Raw genomic sequence first — 21,277 nt, forward strand, 5'->3', positions numbered from 1 at the left:
ATAAGGTCCCCTACAGATGCTTCTATCAATACCAGAAGGAAAAAAGAGTTCTAGTTATGAGAAAAGTGGGTAAAATGGTCATTTCTGATGTAACTGTTCACAGAGCAATCCAAAGTAATCAAGTTAAAGAAAAGGTTATTATTCAGACATCAGGCAGTTCTCCAAAATAATTAAAATTCAGTTTCATTTCTCTGATTGTCAAAATATAGTCCAAAAATAATGAATTGAGAAGGACTGATTGCCAGTGTATCGGGGGTATACCTGGAAATAATCCCTATTGAAGTATTAAATTTTTATAATTTATAAAGTTTATAACATTTAATTGAGGGAATATAGAGTAAGATCCAAAGAAATGATGTGACCTATAATATTTCTACATGGAAAAACAATTTACCATTATAAAGACATAAACTCTCTTGAAATTGGTCTATTGCCACTGGGATTTTTTTTGGGGGGGTGGTAATTTGTGAAACAACAAAACATTGTAAATGTGTTTGATGATACAATGGTTATTCTTTGTAGCTCATCTGAGTTCCTAAATTGTCTACAATAAATATTGCAAGAAGGAGAAAGCATCATTTATTTTTCTAACAACTTAGATCATATCTTTTTGTGTGAGGGAGCGCTGTGGATCTAGCTGTGGACCTTCACTCTTCCACATCCTGGGATCTTAGATTTCTTTTTTCTTTATCCTCAAGAATCTTTCTCTTAACCCTGTTCCTTCCGATCACGGCTAGTGGATTTTGCTTGGCTCCTTTTATTACTACAGGTATGGTTTATCACAATTCTTTGACTTTCTTTATTGCAGCCTTGTGATCCTTTTACAAGAAATGCTTTCTGTTCCTGTACTTAATAGGCCTGTATTTTATTTTATCTGTTTTATCTGTCCCTAATCTGTGCCTGATCGCGTCTAATAACCCATAGCCGGTCCTCACCAAGCGGTGACTGGATAATGATGAAGAAACAATAGATACACAAATAAGAAAATGCACGCGCCTCCTTTTGTTGCCAGTAGAGGGCATCATTTCCCCACTAAGACCATTCTTGGGGCTGCTGAGTGGAGATTTTTTTTCTAAGGTGGTTCAAATCTGAGAAGCCTTTCAGAAAACATTGTCAGTCCACGGGGTGGGGGTGGGACGGTATGGATTTAAATCATTCCCAACAGTGATATGTCTGTTCTCTGATCAGATACCCCACCTTATCCAAACTCATTATACTTAATATCCATCTGCTCACTAGGTCCGACACAGATCAAAAGTACTTTTATTAGCTATCAAATTCTATCTTGCGCCCTGTCTTGCCTCCGCAAACAGAGAGGACGCTCAGGTCTCAGCTCGTTTCCCTCTCTCTGGCCAGTTCTGTTCTCATCGGTCAAGGTGCGTAAATACATTTTTAAAAGGTAGGCGTCTCCCTTTAAATCATGTGCCATTTTAAGAACATCTAATAGGTAAATTTTTAGAATTTCCTGTACTTAGGTGCAGGAAACAAAATGTGTGCAAAGGTTTTCCGTCCGTCCGTCCGTCCCTCAGACTTACAGAAGAAGGTTTCCATGTAGACCTCTTAGGGGAGCCTTTGCAACGTGGTCTGGTTGTGAGAATTCCTGGGAGCTGCTTTCATAGGGGATAGTGGTTTAGACAGTGAGTGGCGTGGACAGTAGATTCCAGGTGGGCAGGGCGCCCCCAGGGCAAGACTATGGGGCTAAAAAGAGAAACTGGGGGAGCTGATCACTGGGGTGGGCATGCTCAGAACAGAAAGGCAGGCAGGGCTGGGCTGGATCTGCTCCGCGGGGCTCCGCTCCGGGAGAGGCTTGGAAGTGGCTGCCAGGGTGCATTCCCAGCCCCCACCACTGCTGGTTTGTGTGATCTAGACTAAATGACTCAGCCTTTCCAGGGGCAGAATGGGGGCGAGCAGTGAGGGTGTCTGGGATGCTTAGGATGAAATGACCCAATTCACGTAAAGTATTTGGTCCACAGCGAACATGAAACATATTCAACAATTTACCCATAGGCTCTTTTTTTTTGTTTTGTTTTTGGTGGGTACCGCTGGTGGTGCTTAGGGCTTAGTCCTGGCTTTACCCTCAGGAATTGGTGCTGGGGGACCATATGGGATGCCAGGGATCAAACTCTGGTGGCCCGCAGGCAAGGCAAACGCCCTGCCCGCTGTACGAACACTCCAGCCCCCCACCCACCACCATAGACGCTTTCACAAACTACATGGGAAAATGTCAACCAGACATTCCTGGCAGAGCTGGGACTGCGCAGGTTGGGTGGGGGGGGTGTTTGAAGGAAGGGGTGTGCTCACATGTGTGTCCCAGGCCACTGAGAACTGGAGAGCAGCTGCAGGGGTGGTTTTCACGCCGTTTCCTGTACTCCAGTGTGTTCAGTCATTACCGGGTACTAGGTTGGCACTCAGGGTCTCAGGCTGAGGAGAAGCAGGCCCAGGGCTTGCTCCACCCACCAAGATGTGCCGCCCCTCCTAATCCTGAATCCAAAGCCAGGTGACCTCTCGTTCACATTCAGTTTGGAGAGATGCTTTTTTTTTTTTCCTTTTTGGGTCACACCCAGCGAAGCTGGAGCGATAGCTGGGTTCTCCAGAGAACCCAGAGTTCTCTGGAGAAGAGCCCTGCAAAACCTTCATTCCTGAGTGACCAGATGGCACTTAATTAAGAGTCTCTCTGGGGGCTGGAGCGATAGCACAGCGGGTAGGGCATTCGCCTTACAAGCGGCCAACATGGTCGACCCGAGTTCGATTCCTCCACCCCTCTCGGAGAGCCCGGCAAGCTACCGAGAGTATTCGATATGCCAGACACAGTAACAACAAAGTCTCCAATGGAGACGTTACTGGGCCCGCTCGAGCAAATCGACGATCAACGGGAGGGCCTTTACCTTTACCTTACCTTTACCCAGCGAAGCACAGGGGTTACTCCTGGCTCTGCACTCAGTAATTACTCCTGGCGGTGCTCAGGGGTTACCGCAGGGGATGCTGGGAATCGAACCCAGGTTGACCGCATGCAAGGCAAGTGCCCTATCTGCTGTGCTATCGCTCCAGCCCCCAGAGAGACTCTTAATTAAGTGCCATCTGGTCACTCAGGAATGAAGGTTTTGCAGGGCTCTTCTCCAGAGAACTCTGGGTTTCTTCTAACCATGTTCATTGAAGTCCCAGGCTTTGCAGTGAACTATCATTTCATGCGCACATCCAGCACCACACCCACCATCAACATGCCCACTCTCCCCCCCCAACCAGTGTTCCCAAGGCCTCTTCCTTCCACTGTCCTGTCCCGCCCCCCTCGGTTTCCATAGAATTTTAAGAAACCAGGATCCCCTGTCCCTTCCATCATATTGTGCGCCTGCTATGGTGGACAGTGCTGCAGTTAAAGGATGAAGAGGGCAACTCTTCTCTTTCCCTTCCCTCTTCCCCTCCCCCGGCCATTCCTCTTGCTCCAGAACCTCCTGTGCAGAGGGGAGCAGAGTTCAAGGACAGAGCGGAGGGTGATGAGTTCTGGGGCTCTGTGGGGGAGGCAAGGGCAGGGGTGATGCGGTTAGACAGAGGACACATGGGTGGTGTCCACTGACCACCTGTGACTCATCTCCTGTGACTTTAGGCAAAGGGGGATTCAAGTGCCCTCTCCCCCCTCCCCTTGGGGACAGTTTCCCCTCCTGTCCACCCCAGGCCATTTCTCCTGTAGGACTCATAGGCATCAGGTGAAACACCAGTTACCAGAATCATCTCTGCCCTGTGCAGGGGCACCCTTCACGTCGGTATCCGCAAGCCCCGAGTCCCCGAAAACCTAACAAAGACAGTGGGAGACCCAAAGTGAGTCAGTCCTGGTCCCTCACTGGGCCAGACCAGCTTGCTCCCCCTCCACCGGGTTTCCCCAAACCTCTTTTGGGCTGGGAGTCACAGAGCATCCCATCTGGAGAGAGGGCACAGCGGGGATGGTATTTACCTTGCACCTGGCTGGCCCCTGTTTGATCCCCGGCCACAGTGATGGTCCCCTGAGCACCACCAGGAGTGATCTCTGAGCACAGAGCACGGTGAAGACCCCAAACCCCAAACTTCCCTGGGATTAAAACAAGAGAGTTCTTGAGCATCCAGAAGCCAGCCAACATTTTTCTGCTCAGGTAGTAAATGTTTTGTGTGAGCAATTCGACCTTTCGGTGCCGCTGACTCTCCTTTGCTTGATGACCCATTAAAAGTCATTTTCTGAAGCCCTTGTTCACAGGCTGTACAAGAACAAGCCAGGGGACATCAGCTGTGACCCCCGTATGTGGGGAGGAATGATGGCTCCCGAGCACGCCTGGCAGGCACGTGAGGGGTCTTTGGTAACATCGACCCCTGGTAGCATCCAGTCACTGCAGAGTAAGGGCAGGGTCGGTATGTGTTGAACAGGAGGTCCCGAATTCCTAGGGTGGGAACTGCCTCCTGGAGAAGATGTGATGGAGGGGACACTTGGGAAGAAGGATGCACGACAGGCCCAGGCGAGAGTCGCAGAAGAGTTGGTGAGCGAAGGAGGAGCAGAGCGGAGAAAGATGGGGAGAAAGATGGAGGTGGCCAGTGGCCCTAAGGACATGTGGATAGAGGGTCAAAAGGCTTTTTTTTAAATTTATTTTTAAAGTCACCAGTGGTCCAGGGAGAGAGCTCATAGGGCTGCATGCAGGCTGTCCATGTGGGGGACCCAGCTTCCATCCCCAGCAACTCCTGGCCCCTCTGCATCTCCAGGAGAGACCCCTGAGTCCTGCTGGGTGCAACTCTTTTTTTTTCTTTTTTTGCGTTTTGAGTCACACCTGGTGATGCACAGGGGTTACTCTTGGCTCATGCACTCAGGAATTACCCCTGGTGGTGCTCAGGGGACCATATGGGATGCTGGGAATCGAACCCAGGTAGGCCGCATGCAAGGAGAACTCCCTACCCTCTGTGCTATCGCTCCAGCTCCCTGGGTGTGACTCTTAAGCCAAAAACAACTGAAATCATTGAGTCCGTCTGATTCCACCCTCCCCCCCCCATATAAATTTGTTTTGCTTTGACAGGAGCCCTTTCTTGTAGGCTGAGCCTTTACCTGTGGTCTTTCTTCCTCCAAATCAGGGACGGCAGCATTGGTTGGGATTTGGGGACTAGAGCCCGGAGCTGCTGGGAATGTCCCCACTGTTGGAGACAGTGGCTCCCCAGAGCAGCTGGGATACCCTGGCCCTGAAAGGGGGTCACTACTGAGCATACCAGACCACAGAGGTTCCCTCACCCAGCTGAAGCCCACTCCCCCCCCCCCCCCAGAGAGAGGAGAGCAGTGTCCGGTGTGTGTGGGAGGGGGGGCGAGGGGGATGAGGAGAGGGGTAGGTCCTCGCCCCTCCTCTCCTTTTGGGTAGGAGGAGGGGATCAGCCACCAAAAGGGGTGAGCTCCATGAAGACAGGCTCAGACCCTGAGGGGACTGAGGAAGGAGCCCTTAAAATGCTTGTGGCTCCCAGACAAGGTCTTTGGAATCACCCTAGGATGCTGGAAGGGCTTAGACCAATTTTGGGAAAAATGTAGCGGACGTGCATTTCATTTGTCCCTCTTCATCTGTGGCTCTACAGAGCTGGTCAAATTAAGGCTCTGTTCTTACATCTTAGGGGAAGGGGGGAGGCACCTCCAAGGCTGTCCGAGCGGTCAGTCAATCTCCAGTTTCAGTATTAAAACTATCCATTATCTAACACTCCAGCCTCAGAAAGACCCTCACTCTGTAGACACCGGGGGTCTGGAATCAAGAAAGGACCTTTTGGAGCCAGAGTGCTGGTACAGCAGGTAGGGTGTGTGCCTTGCATGTGGCTGACCCAGTTTCGATTCCCAGCACCTCCTATGGGCACCCAAGCATCTCCAGGAGTGACCCCTGAGCTCAGAGCTAGGAGCACCGCCCAGTGTGGCCCACAAACAAATACAAAAAAAAAACCAACAAAAGATCCTTTGAGCTCCTCCTTTCACTCACTCACCTGCCTGTAGGGTTGTAAGAGAGAAGTTCTCAGTGTGGGTCCTTGGCAGCATCAGATATTTGCATCAACCTGGGAACCTAGAAATTTTCATTCTGGGCATCGGCCAGAGATAGAATACAGGGGTTAAGGCATTTGCCTTGCAAGCGGCCAATCCTGGCTCAACCCCCTGGCACCATAAATAGGTCCCCTGCACCTGCACACAGTCAGGATTTCACTCCTCAGCAGAGCCAGGAGTGGCTCCTGAGCACTGCCAGGTGTGGTCTCAAACCACCCTCTCAAAAGAAGAATTTACTTAAAATGCTCTTTCTGGGCCAGAGCGAGAACTCATTGGGCTGAGCTTTAGATGCAGGGGGCGCAGGTTCAATCCCCAGCCCCACCTGATACCCTGAGTACTGCTGCCAAGAGCAGCCCTAAGCCCTGAGCTAGGAGCAGCCCTGGAGCACACTGGTATGACCCCCAAACCAAAACCAAAACAAAAAGAAACAACTTAACTCATTCTAAGACCTCACTCCCACCTACCACGGCAGAAAATCAGGGGGTGGGGCCAGCAATTAGTATTGTCATAAGCCCACAAAGTACTTCTGGGGGAAGCTCAACTTTGAGAAACAGCAGTTCACAATCCCCTCAAGTCACTGATAGAGGACTAAAGTTCTAGTCTAAGTTCTAGTCTAAACTAGACTAAGTTCTAGTCTCTATATAGTTTATACATCAAAACTCTACTAAAATGTAGCCATTTCCTTCCTTTATTCACAAACTAGCACTACTTCATTCCAATTAGTCCTGCCCCTGATAGAATATATAGTAGATTGTGTATTAGGAGATTCTGCCCCTGTTATCAAGTCTTATTTTATTTTCCTTGTTTTTGGTAAAGTCAGCCCTGACTGTGGTTCTTACACTGGTCTTCTCCAATTATTTCATTTTCATTTCGTGTTATATATATACATATATATGTATATACACATATATATACTAACAGCTGATTGCTATTTATTTTTTTAACCTAATGTAAGAGCCTTTTTACTTTTGAATAGGATCTAATTCCTTTCACTTCTATGATGAAAATTAAATCTAGTCTTTGTTCTGTTAATTCATGTTACACATCCTATTTTTATTCTGTTTGGGGAGGGGGGATTTTGAGCCACACCCAGCAGTGATCAGGGTTTATTCCTGGCCCTGCACTTAGGAATAAACAGGGCTTATTACTGACCACATGCGGGGCAAGGGCCCTACCTGTTGTACTATCTCCCTGGCCTTATTTTAATTATAGTTTAGGTGACATGGTCAGTAGTGTTAAAATGGTAACATGATTTTGAGGGTTGACCGTTAACATTCATGATTAACAGTGTTAACTTTTAGGGTTTGGAGGTACAATTATTGCATCTTCACTGCCACCAAAGTGCTCAAGACCCACTATGACTGTCTTGTGTTACTTCTGCTCCACCTCTTCCACCTCTTTTTCTTTTTTTTCTCTTTTTGCTATTTTTTTTTTGGGGGGGATCACACCCGGCGATGCTCAGGGGTTACTCCTGGCTCTGTACTCAGGAATTACTTCTGGCGATGCTCAGGGAATCATATGGGATGCTGGGAATCAAACCTGGGTCAGCCGGGTGCAAGGCAAACACCCTACCCACTGTGTTATCGCTCCAGCCTCTCCACCTCTTTTTCTTTGTCTATTTTCCTTACTCGAGTAATAAAATTTACTTTCCCCCTTCATTATCTGGCAGGGTTAACTTATTTTTCAATATAAGATACTTCTGAACTATTTTTTATTTCACCAGCTTTATTGTTAAATGAAACAAACATGTTTGCATCATAAATTTTCAAATAAGATTAAAGGAGTAAAATTGAAAAATTCAAAAAAGTGTATAGACCTGATCTCGTTGCAAATCACCCTGGTCAACAGCTGCCTCACCGTGGCGTGTACGTACACAGAACCTATTCCTTAGCAAGTGTATACGTAGAGAGAACCTATTCCTCACACACTAAGCAAGTGTGAGTTCTATGAGCAGATTGGTAGATTTCAAAAACCAAATAGGATTGGTGTGGATTGCTTTAACTTGCTTCTTCATGAGAAATGAACGCAGTACTACTTGAGTACTTATATATGTAAAATGGGTCACAGCAGCCCATGATATGGAGTTATCTAATTTGTTTGATCACTCTTTAGTGAACAAAGGTTTAAATTGTTCCTGTTTTTTCACTACAAATAATGCCCTCATTAAAAAAATAAAATGCGCACACACACACACACACACACACACACACGCACGCACGCACTTTTGCATACAACTTGATGTAGCCATGCAGCTATTTCTATAGTATTAATATCCAGAAGTGAAATGACTGAATCTAGATGTACATTACAGTTTTCCTTGGCTGCGACTGATATAGGAAACCAGTGTTTACACGAAGCACTCCCCCGAACTAGACAGGGTACCTGTCGCTTCACATCTTCGCTAATGTTGGCTTTTAATCATCTTTAAAACCTTTGCCCAGCTGACAGCTGAGAATGATGAGATAGTATCACTGTAGCTCGCAGCTCACTGAGTGACAATAAGGCTGTGAATTTTCTCATGTTTATTGAACATTTTGATTCTCTGTGTAAACTCCCTGTTCTGTTTCCTTGCATTTCATGTACTTTGTTGTCTGAATATTATTTACTTCTTTTTCCATATTAATTTTCAGGCATTCTTTGTATTAGGGATCTCCATCTGTGTTATAGAGACTGAAAATCTATATTCACCAAGTCAGTAGCTTGAGTTTTAGATTTGTTTCTGGTGACTTTTGTCCTGATTCTGTTAGGACTTTTGTCCTAATTTGAGTTAATTTTGCAAAAGGTGAAAGGGATGAATTGCAGTTCAGATCAGTACTTCACAGTAATCAAGTCTGTGTTTGTTTCTTTTAAATCACAGTGTCAATCTGGATTTTTGGGTTTCATGGTCTCTTCACTTCACAATTATACACTATAGTTTTTTGCAGCTTTTTTTAATTAACATGAATTGTATCTACAGGTAAATTCTCTTTTTGAGTATACCCCTCTATGAATTAAAATAATTCAGACACACAGGCAACATCACAAAGACAGGAAGATTCTCTGTACCTCCAAATTCATTCATTCCCACAACTTTCCACCACATCCTCTACTGGTCTGTTTCAAGAGATTTCTCACATAAGTAGAATTGTGAAGTATGTAGGTTTTTTTTTTTATTTGACTTCTGTCACTTAGTGTGATTCATGAGAACCAGCTGTATTGTGGGTACTTGCAATTTATCTTTTTTAAATTGCTGAATAGTTTTCCTTTGTAACAAAGTATCCATTTGTTTATTCATCTACTGACATTTGGATTGTTTCAAAGTTTATTGTTATTAATAAAACCATTAAAAATATTTATGTAAAGCTTTTTTTTTTAGTCACAGTTTCTATTTGGAGGTTTTGAAGGGAAGGAGGGAGATAAAGTGAGAGAGACTGGAGAGTAACCTGCTCAAGAGAGAACCTGGGCTTCTCCAAGGGCGGCGAGAGCCCCTACACACATCCCAGTGTTAGACATGAAAGCATGAAAGTACACATCTCAAGAGGGGAAATGCGGGCAACACATGTGCTCAGGCACCACATGTGCTGGGCCACATGGGCGCAGGCAGCACATGGACTCAGGCAGCATATGCGCCTATATAAAGCTTTTAAGTGAATTTAAAAGTACTCTCTCTAGCCTGAGTTCACCCCTCCCCTTTATTTAAACACCATAGTTTACCAAGTTGTTATTTATGACGTTCACAATCATGATCACGATCATCCTGCTGTTCGTCGATTGCCTCGAGCAGGCACCAGTAACTTCTCCTTCTTCCTAGCCCTGAGATTTTAAAAGAGCCATATTCAATGCTCTTTCAGGGCTAGGAGAATGAGACCTATCATTGTTACTGGTATTTGGCATATTGAGTACGACATGGGAATTTTTCCAGACTCTGCCATGCGGGCAGGATACTTTCGGTAGCCTGCCGGGTTCTCCAAAGTCAAAAAGAGATAATATTTTGTGACAGGCATTCAATATTCCACCACCACTTTGACCTTTCCTCCCCCAGTGTCCCCATTTTCCCAACCACCCTCCAAACCTGCCCCCTTAGTAGGCACAAGGTCCTTTAGAGCGCTTGTTACAACTAAGTGGAATTATCAAAAATACTTCAGTAAAAGAAAATTTGTGAAAATTGTTACATCTCACCATGGGGTCATGAAGTCCTCACATGAGGGTTTACTAACTGTTGTTGCTAGTTGAGTCTTCTGCTTAAAGTTTTTGTTTATGGAGTTTAGTTGGCTTCTATGTTACTTTCCCATCTAATTTCGTTTGTTCCGAGTGGGACGTCAGTATTGTCGAACTTGGAGCCGTTGGAACTTCAGAATTCTAGCCTAATTTCTTAAGAAATTGCTGTAACCTACACTAATTGTGTATTTATAAGCTAGGAGACTGTCTTTCAAAATGACTGTTATTCTGCATGGTCACTTGCAATGTATGAAAGCTGTGGTTTTGGTTTGGTTTTTTTGGCTTTTTGGGTCACACCTGGAGATGCTCAGGAGTTACCCATTACTCCTGGCTCAGAACTCAGGAATTATTCCTGTCTATGCTCGGGGGACCATATGGGATGCTGGAGATTACTACCCACTGTACTACCACTGTATTATCACTCTGGCCCCTGGAGTTTTAAAAAATTCTATTAAATGTATAAGAGTACTTAACTATAGTAAAGATGAATGTTGCTGAACTTTAAAAAATGTAATTGTCGGTTATATTCTTTGGTCATGAGTCTGTTTAAATTTTTTGTTGATTAAAAATGGCGTTGATATTTTTCTGCACTGAATTTTGTAATTTTACATTTTTCAGTATAATTATGTACCTTGTCAAATAAGTACTTTGCAAATATTTCTCCCAGTCTTGCTTTCTCGTTTTCAAAAAGTGCCTTTTGTAGAGGGAAAAATAATTTTAATAAAATCCAGTTTTACAACTTTTTTTTTCTGTCATGGAATTGTATAATCTCCAGGCAGCTAGGGAGGACCCCCGTGGCTCACTCTCTCTCTCTCTCTCTCTCTCTCTCTCTCTCTCTCTTGCCGCCCAGGTTCAGTAGTCCCTGGCGCTCCCCCAGCGAGGGTGGCCCATGCCATGGGCCCCAGGGAGGAGGAAACGAGTGCCAAGCTGGTTGGTGGTCAGTTCCCGTTTATTCCATTCTTTCCACGCGCCTGTTCCAATCTCTCTGAGACTCCCATTCTAATCTCACACTGCCCCTCATTCCCGTCTCCTCCTGTCTCTCCTGCTCATCTCTCCGCGCTCCATCTCGCAGCCTGGGCTCTCTCTCTCCATGTGCCTGCTCCTGTATTATTCTTCTACATTCTTCTCCCTCTGTCCCCCTTGCTAGTCTCTCTGCGCTCCATCTTGCTGCCCTGTTCTCTCTCTCTCATCTCTCTCCAACTCTCTAGCACTGGGGGTAGATGCTATACCTAGTCTGGTAGGAAAATCAACATAAGAAAGCCCTTCCTGACCGCCCATCAGGCTCCAGGGAGAAACACCACTTAGGGGCCCCATTCCTCTTTTTCTTAATTCAATAACTTAATTAACATCTTAATTCTACTTATTATTATTTTGTATGGACACAGTAAGAGGTTGAGCTTGTAGGGTGGCTCTCCTGGGAACATCTCGGCACAGATTCAGACTACAGTGCTCAGGCCAGATTAATCTTTCCTAACCCTAGCGGGGTCGGAATCTAGTTATTACTTTTTGGATCGTGACAGCAACTGTCCATGACCAAGCTCTTAACTTATAGTTAAGTATTATGGCTCTTTGGCCAGACCCATTTTGATGCCAGGGTAGCACATAGCTCAAAGCTTGTCCTGGGTCGATTCAGTCCTTTGTCGGGACCCTGCTTTTGGGGTGCTAGGAAGTAAGGGCAACTGAGGCTTAAGTCAAGAGAACAGATGTCCAAGAGGTAAATATCATTCAGAATCAATTAACTCCCAAGTTAACTCCCAAGCATAGCATTTACTGTCTTCTTGTGCCCATACAAAAAGGACATTGTTCTGAATTATGCAGAGGACTTAAGGAGAAGAGAAAAACAATATTTATAAATCAACAGAGCACAAAGAAGTTACAAATAAACACAGAGGAATGGGAGCACTGTGAGGGGAGTAACCCAATAAAACTAAGCTCCCTGTGGCAAGGCAGAAAGACAAACCAATGTTATCCTACAATGGATCATGGTTTTGAAATAATCTTTTAAAAAAATTGCCCAGTCCAAATTCACAAAGACTTTTATTTCTAGAAGTTTTATAGTTTGGGATTATACTTTAGATCTCTGATCCATTTGAATTCACTTTATATAAAACATGAAAAGAAGTTCATTATTTTGTATATGAACATTAGTTATTTCAGACAATCTCACTGCCATTATTCTTCCTCCACTGACTTGTGTTTGTACCTTTCTCTAAATCAGCCAATTCAATCTATTTTTTGTGGGTTTGTTGTTGTTGTGTATGTGTGTGTTGATGTTGTTGTTTTGGTGCCAGGCATTGAACCCAGGGTGTCATATCTCCTAGCACTGAGCCAACATTGTTGACGACCAGTTTGATCTGTTTCCTGAATCTTTCATCTTTCCTCCAGCAGTTAAGTACATTGTCCTCATCTCTATAATTTTGTAATAATTCTTTTAAAAAACGAATCAGCAGGCTTTATTGAGAAATCAAGGCTTACAATAGTATTGATATTGTTTTATTTTAATTTTTTGCTTTTTGGGTCACACCCATCAATGCTCAGGGGTTACTCCTGGCTATGCAATTAGGAATCAGTCCTGGAGATGCTCGGGGGACCATATGGGATGCAGGGGATTGAACCCAGGTCAGCCACATGCAGGGCAAATGCCCTTCCCACTGTACTATTGCCCCGGTCCCAATATTATTGTTTTAGACTTGCTGGGAAACTACACCACACTGTCAATATTCCCCCACCATTACTCCGAGGTGCCTAACTCCCAACACCTTTGTATAAAGCATCTCTTGAATTCAGATAGATGAGTCTTCCCATTTTGTTTTCCTTCTCCAAAACTGTTTTGAAATTATTTTACTTCATTTTTTCCATGTCAGTTGTAGAGGTTGCTGACAAAATAGTACTACTGAGATTTTTACTAGGATTGCATTGAGTTTCTCTCTCTCTCTCTCTCTCTCTCTCTCTCTCTCTATATATATATATATATATATATATATATATAGGAAGAGCTTGCACCTTTGTAATATTAAGTCATTAAGTCTACCAATCCATGGGGACAGATGTTTCTCAGGTTTTGTTTGTCTTATTTTTACAATTTTTAAGAACATAGCATGTGTATCTTGTTATAAGCATATTACATTTTTCCTTTTTGATGGGGTGATTGGTACCATTTTGTATAGTTAATGAAACTACAAATTTCTGTTTGTTGTTCATAAAAATACACTATTAGTATTTGTCTATGACTTGTATCCTGCATCTTTTTCTTTAAATTTTACTGAATCCCTGTGAGATAGTTACAAGTTTTCATGTTTGGGTTACAATCACACAATGATCAAACACCCATCCCTCCACCAGTGCACATTCCCCACCATCAATATCCCCAGTATCCCTGCCCTTTCCCACCCTCCCCTGGCCTCCATGGCAGACAATATTCCCCATACTCTCTACTTTTGGGCATTATGATTTGCAGTACAGACACTGAGAGATTATCACGTTTGGTCCATTATCAGCACACATCTCCCATCCCAACCAGTTGTATCCTGCGTCTTGAGTACAGTTAGTCATATGTTCCAGTAACTTATTGGTAGATTCCTTGGGATTTTCTAAATAGGTAAATATCATCGGATAGTAGATGAGTAGTATTTCTTCCTTTCGAGCTGTATGCCTTTCCATGCCACTGTGCTCCAGCTAACCCTCCAGTACAATGCTGAATAGAATTGGCAAACCAAGCATCCCTGGCTTGTTTCCAACTTTGAAAAATCATTTGCTCTTTCATTGTTCAGTACAATGGAGGGTGTTTGGGTGGGGGGCAGGAGTGGGTTGGTAAATATTTTTTTCATCCAATTTAATTCCTTCTACTGTTAGTTTTCTAAAAGTTTATAAATTAGGAATAAATTTTCAATTTTGTCAGCTATTATAGACCCAGATTATCTCAGTAATTTTATTTTTGTGTGGATCTCTCTCACCTGAATTTATTTTTATATTGTATGTGAAAGTGGTTATACATTGTTTTTCCCCAAATGAAGAATTGATTATTGAACACATGCTAATAAATTGTCTACCTCTTCCCCACTCCTTTGAAATGTCACTTTTATTAGATATTGAATTCACACAAATATATAGTTCGTGGGGACTGGATCAATAGCACAGCGGGTAGGGCGTTTGCCTTGCACTCAGCCAGCCCGGGTTCGATTCCCAGCATCCCATATGGTCCCCTGAGCACCGCCAGGGATAATTCCTGAGTGCAGAGCCAGGAGTAACCCCTGTGCATCGTCAGGTATGACCCCAAAAGCCAAATATATATATATATATATATTTCTGGATTATCTCTTTTGTCATACCAGTTTAACATTCACCTATGCCAGTAACATATTTCTGTATTCACTTAATCCACTCACTAGCTTGGTGCTGTTTTAACATCTGCTAGAAAATGTTATTCCTGCCATTTCCCCCTTTCAGATGAACGTGAGTCAGCTTGAGAAATTCCATTCAGAAATCAATTAATAGAATATTTGGCACAGCATCAAAAGGATAAATTATAGGGAATAATTATTATTTTATAGCATTTGGACTTTTTCTTTTAAGAAATAATCTTTATTTCTCTCTTTATTCAGTGTTTTTGTTTGTAAACATTCCTTCCGGATAATTTTTATTTTACTAGATTCCAAGTTTCTTGGATAGTTTTCTTGGATTTTTCCAAGTAGGTGAAAATACCTACCCAACGTGAGTTTTGTGTCTCTTATTTTTCAGTATCTGTATATTTGATTTCTTACCTTTAAAAAGTTGTTGATTGTAGGTTTTTTGGAAGAAAGACCTTTTTAAATGTGGAATGCATTCTCCTCTGACTTGTTTACCAAGACTTCCTTCCTTCTCACATCTGGCGATGCTCAGGACTTACTCCTGCCTCTGTGCTCAAGGATCAGGAGGTGGTACTTGAGGGACCATATGTGGTGTGGTGACTGAACTGGGATTGACTTCACACAAGGCATGCCCCTATCTCCAACCCTAAGATTTTCTTTCTTAAACTGAAAATGTTTGTTGCATTTTACCCACTAGTTTGGAGGCACCTACTAAGATGTTTTTCTTAAGAAAATACAAGAAGTTCAATTAATTTTTTTAACTCTGTATTTTCCCTCTCCTAAAATAAGCCCAATATCATCCTGATACACCATTCTTTTAAAACCTGAGAGGACTGATATGCTAAGAACTTCAGAAATGTTCTTATAAAAGAAATTAAACTTTGTCTGTGTTCTGATTTCAGAACTAGGATATTTTCTGTCTCTTACATGAACTGGAATGCTTTCAATCTGCTTTATAAACTAGAACTCTATATATGACATGGAATTCTATTTATAACATGTTTACTTCTTAGTTTGGGAAGGTCTAGATTATAAGACTATTTGGTTCTGGTTCCTTTAAAAATAGGCTTTTAATTATTTTTCCACTTATTTAAAAGAAATGGTGCATAGGTTTTCTTGTTCTCATTGAATAGAGCTTGGTGATTTGTCCTTTTATGAATCAAACATTTCACCTTAATTTTTAATTGCATTTACTTAAAGCTGTACATAGCAATCATCTAGTTTTCTCCCCAATTTTTATTCCTTACATTATTTATGTCTTCTTTTTCTTTAATTAGATTTACCAGGCATTCATCTTTTTTATTGGTTTTGACAAAGAAGTAGTAAGTGGTTTTAGTAATTATTTCGTTAATTTCTATTTTAATTCTGAGTCTCCTCCCTTTTAATTAGGATTGTTTTTCCTATTCTTTCTCTAGCTGTTGGATCAAGTGCTTGTTTATTTTCACAATTTCTGTTTCCTACAAGTCCTGAAAACTGTAACTCTTTCCATTTGTACCACATTGGCAACATTCAGAGGTCTTGAAATGTAGTGAGCTCATTTGTTCAACTCTAAGTAGTATGTCATTTCATTTTTAATTCCTCTGTAATCTAAGTTAATTAGAAGTGTGGCTTTTCGTTTTCAAGAGGATGGATTCTTGCCTGCTTATCATTTTTACTATTTTTCATTATTAAACATTCTTTAATGCATGTGGTCAACGAGATAGGTTGTCTAATTTTGACTTTACAGAATCTATTGGAAGTTTCTTCATAAATATTTCTTGTGAGTTATATCTATGTGGCATATATATGGTTATTTGCATAAACAACTTCTTAACAGTGTTAATTGAATCTTGTCTTTTTCACACTTGAAGTGTTTGGTTGGTTTTCTTTGATGCATCTGTTTCTGGTATTTTAAGTTCCCGGGGCGCTCTGCTTCAGGCTGATAGCAGTTAGCTCTTCAGGATTCAGGGAACCCATCCCCACCCCCTATTCCTCTCTCCTTTCTTTCCAGGTTGAGAGACTCGATATTTCCAGAGGATTAGTAAATCTGTTCACATTCTGATACTGACACTATGGACCTTACATCTTATTTTATGTTTTCTATTTGTCCAGTTTTGTTGCTTCTCCCCTTTTCTTCCCTTCCCCTTTTGGCTGAACGGATGAAGTTTTCCTGTTGATTTATTTTTCTTTTAATGGTTAGGCAGTTATACATGCCATTTCAATTTTTTCTAGTGGTCACTCTAATTTTCAAGCACACACTAAACTGGTATTACAAAATAAAGACTTTCAATCAGTGATGAATGTAACTAGCTTCTCTCCAACAAGGCGAGAGCACTTGCATGCTCCCCTCCTGGCTGATGTCCCCTAGCGTCATTAGGAGCTTTCATTCTGCTTGCTATTGTGATCTCTCTTTCTCCCTCTCTTGCTCAGTGTGTGTGTGTGTGTGTGTGTGTGTGTGTGTGTGTGTGCGCACGCGCGTGTGCGCGTACCTTCCTCCCTTTCTCCTGTCTCCTCCGTTAATAAGGATTCCTCCATTCCCCCTTATTTCACAGTGTTTTGTCTCTAGATTTTTGCGTGCTTCATGCCTTCCTCTTGGATTCACTTTCATTTTCCTGAAATACATTGTTTAGTTATTCTTCCGGAGAGGGTGCTTGAGTGGTCTATTTTCTGAACCCTTACATTTCTGAAAGTGTTTTTATTTTGCTCTCACACTTGAGTGATGGGCTCACCTGGGTATAGAATTCTAAGTTCAAAATCATTTTCACTCGGAACCTTGAAAGCCTCGCTCTGGTCTCTCTCGAATCCACTGTTGCTTCAGAGCCTCCCCCCAACCCCCCCCCCCCCCCCCCCCGCAGGGCTGTGGACCCCTACAGCGCACCTCTCCCGCACCCAGTGTGGAAGGAAACCCAGCAGACTGTTCTAAGGGTCCTTCCCCAACCCCTGCTATTCCTTCACCACTCCTTTGCTTAGCAAATATTTTTGATACGTGTAATGTTCCCGGTTCTGCATCGTGATTTTTTTCTTTAAATAAAACATATCAAATGTCAGGAAAGTATGAGCATAATAGAGCAAATAGGAGTGTACCCACCACCTGGGTGGATAAATCTTACCATTTTGCGTTATTTGCTTCAGGTTTTAAAAAATTAAAAAAAAAAAAACATTGCAGAGCTGAAGTCTCACCCCCTTTCCTTCCATACCAGAGAGAATTTCTGCCCCTAAGTGAAAGATACATTTAAGATATGAACATTTATAGATGATATGTAGATCAACACTATATAATAACACTGCTTACTATGTTATAAAATAACATATGACCTAACCACATTACACATGTCAGCTAATTTCTCATGACAAGTGAGTGAGGTTGCACTATTGTCGGAACCTTTTTTAGAGACTAGGAGAAGTTCATCAAAGTCACAGGTGATCAGGATAAGTGATGGACCCAGAAGCTGGCAGTCCAGCAGAAATTTGTGCTATTAGTATCTATCAAATGCTAACTGATTAGCGATTCTCAGATACTTAAACTTCCGGTAAACTGTATCTGAAGTACATTCTTCTGAAGTCTTCTGAAGTTTTCGGATATTCCCCCCACCCCACCCTCATCCCCTCCTGTCATTTGCTAACCAGAAAACATTATCCATTAGTTTGTCTAGGTTCATCTTGCATTTTTTGCGTTTTTTTTAAATTTTATAATTTTATTTATTGAATCACCTGGAGAGTGGTTACAAAGCTTTCGGGTTTAAGTCTTGATCATACAATGAAACACCCGTACCTTCACCAGTGCTCATTCTCCATCACCAAAAACCCCAGTATACCCCCATCCCACACCCTCCCCCTACCTGTGGGGCAGATGATTTCCACATTACTCTCTCTCTACTTTGAGCACATCCAATATTTTGACACCAGACCCACCATTATTATTTGGGATTTTACCCCAACACTCAGATCTGCCAAAAAGGCAACACTAGACAATTTGTTTTCTATTGCTGGTTATGAATAACATATGATGTCGTGTGGCTGCAGCAGTGACCATGCGATTTTGAAATTCCGAAATTTTAACAATTAAATCTGGAGGGATTTCAGCCAAAACCTGCTGGGTTCCAAGATTTGTTCCTGCATCTCTTGGGTCATGGCCGTTAAGCAGCTTGATCAGAAGCCAGAGAGGTCATTCATGAGCGACAACTTGGGGTCTTGTTGGGATGGGGAGGAAAGGGCCGGCTCCACCCCATCCTGTGAGGCCCTGCGTGTCTCATCACTGAGGGTCCACACCTGACTGTCCGATGTCCTCTGGAGGATGGTGGCCACGGAGCCGCCTAGGGGGAGCAGGTGGAGAAAGAGCACCCTTTCCCCCGTGGGGTGGCCCAGCGACAGCAACCCACTGTGCAGTCCTGATGCATTTCAGCCAAAAAGCTGCTGGGTTTCAAGACTTGTTTCTGAGTCTCTGGGATCATGGCCATTAAACGGCTTGATCAGGAGCCAGAGAGGCTGTTTGTGGGCGGTGACTTGGGGTATTGGTTGGGATGGGGAGGAAAGGGCCGGCTCCACCCTCATACCGTGAGGCCCCGCGTGTCTCGTCACTGCAGGCCCAAACCTGACTGTCCAGTGGCCTCTGTAGGATGGTGGCCACGAGGCCGCCAGGGGGAACAGGCCAAGGCACGAAACCTATTCCCACCTGGGGTGGCCCAGCGCCTGTAACCTACTGCAGGGACTGACGCATTTCTGCCAAAAGCCGCTGGGTTTCGAGATTTGTTTCTGAGTCTCTGGGATCATGGCCATTAGGCAGTTTGATCAGGAACCAGAGAGGTTATGCCTTCAATTATATAGCTGAGCCGGAGGTAGTTTGTGGGTGTGTCTCCCACATACCTAACTTTTGGCCATTTACTTTCTTGGTAAACTCTGCCCCAAGTTTTTGGGGTCTGGCCAAAGGCACAGCAGCAATTTTGGGGTATCTGGAAGTCTGAAGGCGCCATCAGGCTGCTGATGCACTCACCTCACAGGTACAGATTGACCTGCTAGTGGCACCATACCCCCTTTTTTTGCGTTTTTAGAAATAGGTTGCTTCAAAAATTGCAGCAAGCACTGGACCATACTTATGGCTCTTTCCTGTGATCAAAGACAAGTTCCTCTAAGGGATATGCCCAGGCATTACATATGTAAATCCCAGGCAGTGCACACTGCCATTTTTACCAGTTATTGCCAAATTACTGCACCAATTTATATTTGTACATGTGTAAGGAAAGGGCCCCATGTCTTGCCAGCATTTGAATAAAACTTGTTAAGACTCCATGCAGATCGCTGAGTTACTGGTCCACTAACTATACTATAGAATCTTCTGTCCCCTCACCCCCTCCCCCGCTTCTGTCTTAATCAAGACACTTCAGTTGACTCCACTCTCAGTCTTGTTATATAAAAATATTTACTGATTATTTGCTTCTTGCTAACTCTTCCTGCTGATGCTGATTTCTCTAAAGCCCACTGCCTGACAGGCACTGGAAAGTATTTTAAATTAGTGAAATAAAGGCTTACCTGTTCTTCATAAGGTCAGGTACACTTAACAGAGACTTGTAAATTAACATGAGCCTGAATGGAACACAAGAGAAGTTCAGCTGGATTTACGAGAAGCCTGACAGCTACCAACCTAGAGCTTTCAGCGGGCACTGAAATCGTATCTAAAATGAAATTATTAGATGGCAGAAAGTATTTGCCTTTTTATCATTTACTAAAGTATTTGTTTAAAAAATAGACAGATAGCATTAAATAATTTCTAAAAATTATTAATAATTTTATGACAATTATAAGACATTTTGTTAAACTCTACCAAGAATTAGAATCCCTATCCTCAGGAAACATACATATAAACATATAACATACATACATAAAAATGCATACATATATACATAAAAAATAGAGCACCTGAAAACATCCTTCTGCTTTTTTAGTTTGGGGGACACACATGGTGGTGCTCAGGGAAACCATATTTGGTAAAGGGGTGAAATCAGTTTGGCCATGTACAAGACAACTGCCCTATCCATTGTACTATCACTTTGCCCCTTATCCCAATCCTTTTATTTGCTCAGTGAATTCCAAATATCACTCCAGCTGCCTGCTCCAAGTCCCCCACTTGGATGCAATTAGTAACCTTTGAGTCACCAAAATCCAACTTGCACTTTCCACTTTGGCCTATTCCCTCTAAATCTTCCTCCCTTTGGCTGAATGGGTTATTCTTCCAGTCACAATGGGCTGCAGCTCTTGAAGTCCTCCCTATCATCCCACTTGCTCTGCCACCTGTCTAAATTCATCAGCAAGCATCTCTTTCTCGTGCATACTGAGAGGAGCGAGGAGCACCAGCTTGAAGCATCATTTTCCTGCTCCTTTCTGTCATAGACATCACCATTTCACTTGGGTTTCTGGAGTATCTTACCAACTTTGTCCTCCTCCTGCTCCTGCCCACTGGTGAGACTATTAGGACCGCAATCAGGGGGACCCTCTGAAAGGTGATTCAGATGAGCAGGGCAGGAGTCTGTGCTTTTGCATACAGGAGCCCTGGATTCCATCATTCCCTGAGTTCTGCTGGGAACGGCTCCTGAGCAAAGTGTCTAGGTTGCCCCTAAGCACTGCAGGGTGTGGCCAAAAAAAAAAAAAATAAAAGAGAAAAGGTGTTTCAGTTGAGTCCTTGTTCCAAATTCTCCCTAAGATACTCCCCACTTCACTCTTTAATAATAATTTTTTGTTGTTTTTT

At 43.2% G+C, this 21,277-nt stretch overlaps 1 pseudogene; it reads right to left on the bottom strand.

Annotated features, from left to right (window-relative positions):
- Nucleotides 1-21,277, bottom strand: part of LOC130032425 (serine/arginine-rich splicing factor 12-like) — an 86,909-nt pseudogene that overhangs the window by 57,231 nt on the left and 8,401 nt on the right.

The sequence above is a fragment of the Sorex fumeus genome, unplaced genomic scaffold, assembly GCF_029834395.1.
Source record: "Sorex fumeus unplaced genomic scaffold, SorFum_2.1 ptg000048l, whole genome shotgun sequence".
In the NCBI taxonomy this organism is placed as follows: Eukaryota; Metazoa; Chordata; class Mammalia; order Eulipotyphla; family Soricidae; genus Sorex; species Sorex fumeus.